This window comes from Poecilia reticulata, chromosome 19, assembly GCF_904066995.2.
Source record: "Poecilia reticulata chromosome 19, P_reticulata-male-v2, whole genome shotgun sequence".
NCBI classification, from domain to species: domain Eukaryota; kingdom Metazoa; phylum Chordata; class Actinopteri; order Cyprinodontiformes; family Poeciliidae; genus Poecilia; species Poecilia reticulata.
In genome coordinates, this window is record NC_088848.1 from 267,501 (window position 1) to 272,530 (window position 5,030).

A 5,030-nucleotide genomic window follows, 5' to 3' on the forward strand; every position below is an offset into this window, starting at 1 on the left:
AATACATATTGGAAAATCTCTTAATTTTAATAATACTATTAATTGTATTCCAAGTACCCTTAAAATATCACTGCTGTATTTTTGCAGTAGTTTATTATAATAATAATGTTTTTGTTTCCTCAGCTCTGTTGTTAACTTATTTTTATATTTTTCTTCTTTTTCCTGATTTGGGAACTTAATGAAATTCTTATATAACTTTTTTCTTTTTACATATTTTCTCCAAACTCTTTGTCATCCAGGGAGTCGATCTGTTTTTGGATGTTTATATTCTTTAAGGGGACAATAATAATTATAAATTCTTTCAAATATTTCCAAAAACTTAAGACTCATTACCATCATCAACATAAACATTTTGCCAATTATAATTCAATAATTCTACTTTCATTTCTTCCACAGAAAATGAAACTGCGTATAAACAGACAAAAGTCGGTGTTACAACCGTGACGTTTGAACTACAGCAGAACGTTCACTACTAAAGTATCGATTCACATTCATAAACCAAACTAATATTCTTACACAGAAAAGCAGATTCACAATTTCAATCAATCAATAAGACATTATTGACACATTTGAAGGGAGCCGCTAATAAAAAGACACATTTACGGTCATTTAGCTGCAACTTGTTTCCGTTCCTTCTGTTGCTAAGCTGCCGCTGCGCAACAAAAACAGCGGAAGTTCTCTTATCAAAATAAAAGCATAAAATTCAAAAACCGGAAGTTATCTAACGAAAAGACAGTAAATTCAAAAAGGACAATTCAACAATAATACAACAAATAACCCACAACCTGGGGCTCGTTACAGAGACATTCACTGATGTGATATTAGTTTATCTTTAGTTTGGTTGCCATATTGAAAACTGATGCTTCTTATTAAATGTTAGTTTGGTTGCCATATTGAAAAATGATGCTTCTTATTAAATGTTGGACGCTGTATTGTTGGTTCATCACCTGAAAGTGAAAACTGAATCATACGAGGTAAAGACAAAAGTTTTACTTTATTCATACTGAGACTTAATTCAGTTGTTAAAGTTTTATTTTAAAAAGCAGTTTTGTTTGAAATTAAGTCATTTATGACTTAAAATAAGGGAAAAATCGATTTCTTTACTGTGTAAAATAATAGATTTTCAGGGAAACTGCTGTACAGTGAGATGAACACATGACGTGTTGCAGTGATCATAATATCTTATTAGTTCTGTTTTATACAGGCTGGGTGGTTCTGGAGATTTGGGAACCGTTTTGAATTCTTGGTGGTGATGGTGACCCAGAACCCCCATCTGGTCCGAAGCGCTGAGTGGAGGAGAAACCAGCCTGCTGCTCCGTCACTGGTAGGACCGTTAAAGCCCGCGGATCCGACCCGCAAAGGTCAGAGCGGATCCGACCCGCAAAAGGTCGGATCCCGGATTTCTAGGTGCGGCCCCCGCGCAGGGAGAAATGCTCTGCTGGGAATAATGTGGATCTAAACGGGAATCATAGCTGCGATACCAGCATGTCTGACGTTCTGAGTGTACGGAGCACCGGGCTCAGGAAAAGACCTCGTCAGCCCAGATGAAGGTCGTCGTCCAACCCTGAGCCACTGTTGAACACACACAGAAAGTTCAGTCCCAAGAGGCAAACGTGAGGACTAGCAAAACGAGAAGATGCCCCTCCCCCTTGTTTTTCCCTAAACGTGGGAACCTCAGTGCTGTTGTTTTTCTCTACGCAGCATCAGAAACATGTCAGCTCTCCTGAAGACGCTGTTGAAGCACGGAGTAGAATCTCCTGTTTTATTAAACCTCTTTCACAAGAAACAACGTTTGGTTCCAGCGTCTGCTGGGTCATCCTGGTGATTCTGGTGGAACCGGGCCGCTGATAAAAATATCCCAAACAAATTGAATTCAGCTCCAGAACTGTGAATGCAGGAAAACGTGGAATGTGATGACAACTTTCAACAAACTTAATTAAAATGAATAAATGAAAGAAAACTGCAACAATGTTTAACAAACTGCTTTCTCTGATCCGTGGCGAGTTCAGCGACATCAGCTCGGTTCTGGTCCACTGGGTCAACCAATCAGAAGGTCGGGGTCAGCAGGTCACTGGCAGGAAACGTGCATTAGCCACAGTGCTGAGGTCATAAACCATAAAAACACTGAAAATAAACTAAACATTTCAGCTGAAACAGGTTCAAGTTTCAGACCCTGGCTCAGCGTCAACCCAGTTAGCATCACCGTTAGCATTCCAGTTAGCATCACAGTTAGCATCTAGTTAGCATCCCAGTTAGCATCACAGTTAGCATCACAGTTAGCATCCCCGTTAGCATCACCGTTAGCATTCCAGTTAGCATCCCCGTTAGCATCACTGTTAGCATCCCAGTTAGCATTCCAGTTAACATCACAGTTGGCATTCCAGTTAGCATCACAGTTAGCATCCCCGTTAGCATCCAGTTAGCATCCCCGTTAGCATCACTGTTAGCATCCCAGTTAGCGTCCAGCTGCTCTGATCCGGCCTCGGCGTTCTGCAGTGAACCCAGTTTAATGGGAAACATTCAGGAGTTGTGCTGGCTCCTCATGAGCTGACCTCTGACCTCTGACCTCTGACCGTCTGCAGGATGTTCTCCTTGCTGCCACATGCTGCGATGTGTAACTGCAGGAGTAATGCGGCGGTCCATCAGCGCGGCTGCATCTATCTGCTGATTGTTTCCAGGCTGGGTTATTATTTGGATCCTCACCTGGAAAAGTTGCTGCTGATAAATAGCAGGTGATGGATGTCGGCCGGCGCGGCGCGGCGCTCCGACATGAAGAGCAGAAACGCTATTATTCCTTATCATCTTCTTAACATTATAAGCAGTGAAGTGTTATCAGGGAGCGGGAGGAGGCGGCTGATAGACTGTCACCTCCTCCTGCTCGATTGCATCGCTCAGAGATGAGAGGGGGGGCGGGCCGGGGCGGGGGGGGCGGCTGGTGAATGACAGAGATATTACCGCGGCGCCAGATTTGAGCTGCGATTCGCTCCATGACAAATGACCCGGCAGCAGAGGAGGAGGAGTGGACGGCCGCCTGACAGCCCCGATTATAGCAGGACGGGTTCTGACTGGAACGGGTCCGGATCCGTCTGGAAGCATTCAGTTTAACTCTGCCACGCGTCGGGTCGGTTCTGTTCACAGGAAACGGGTCCGGACTTCTCACATTTTGGTTCTGACCTGGGGAAGCAGGTTCAGGTCATAAAGATGAAAGTTTTTGTTTCCACTAAACTCGGATGGTTTGGATCTGTTTGGATCTCTGTGATTAATCTGATCACCTGGGCGGATGAGTTCACCAGGTGAAGGAAACTTACTGAACCAGGTTCCACATGATCAGACTTGAAGCTGTATGTGAAAGAGAAACGGTGTCAGCTGAAGCCTGTAACTAAAACGGAGGCCTGGTCGTCGTACTCTGGAGGTTTGTGGCTGATTCTGATGAAGGAACGATGAGGAAACTTCCTGTTCTGGTCTCCGGGTCCAGAGAGCAGCAAACAGGGAAGCTGCTGGTTCTGGAGACCCAGGAACCCGAAGCCGTCGGTTCCTCCAGAGGCTGGATGTGACTCAGAAACCGACTGTTGGGCCACGAGGAGGAACCAGAACATGATGAATGCTGAGCAGCCCTGGACGGTCCAGATGGACGGAACCACGGCCCAACACGGCTCCGACGTCAGCCAGGAGGTGGTGGAGTCATGCTAATCCAGATTATTTATTTATAAAGCACTTTAAAACAACCACAGCTGATACAAGACCAGAATCTGACCCAGTCCGGCCCGTCTGCTGTCAGTCCCATCTCCTCTGCTCTGATTGGCTGGTCCCTCCTGTTTGTTTTCTTCTTATTTGTTTCATTTACATGCAGATCTCTGTTTATTGCAGCCATAATTGCTGCGTTGCTGCTGCGCCCTGTTTCCTCATACGGACCAATAAACTTCCTCCAAACATTCCGAGGCCCAAAGCATGATGGGAATAAAATTACCTGCTGATTTGGAGCAGCGGCTGCGGCGCATTCAGGGTAAATCAGAGAGCAGAGCAGCCAGTTTGTCGGGGCTGTTCATTTGTTAGTGCGCCGCAGGTCCGATTCCCCCCGAGGCCGCAGCGCCGCGGCGCCGCAGCCCGCATCACTTCACGCTGCGGCGCCGCAATATGGAGGCGGACGACGCTCCCCGCGGAGGACGCAGTAAATAAACTCTTATGGAAATGTCTGTCTGTAATGTCGTTTTGTCACAATCAATTTCCCATTACCCGTCACCACGGCAACACACACATCACATAACACACACACACACACATATAACACACACACACACACACTCATATAACACACACACTCATATAACACACACACACAGACACACACTCATATAACACACACACACACAGACACACACTCATATAACACACACACACACAGACACACACTCATATAACACACACAGACATATAACACACACACACAGACACACACTCATATAACACACACACATATAACACACACACACAGACACACACTCATATAACACACACACACAGACACACACTCATATAACACACACACACAGACACACACTCATATAACACACACACACAGACACACACTCATATAACACACACACACACACACTCATATAACACACACACACAGACACACACTCATATAACACACACACTCATATAACACACACACACAGACACACACTCATATAACACACACACACACAGACACACACTCATATAACACACACACTCATATAACACACACACACAGACACACACTCATATAACACACACACACATATAACACACACACACAGACACACACTCATATAACACACACACACACACACACATATAACACACACACAGACACACACTCATATAACACACACACACACACACTCATATAACACACACACACAGACACACACTCATATAACACACACACTCATATAACACACACACACACAGACACACACTCATATAACACACACACACAGACACACACTCATATAACACACACACTCATATAACACACACACACA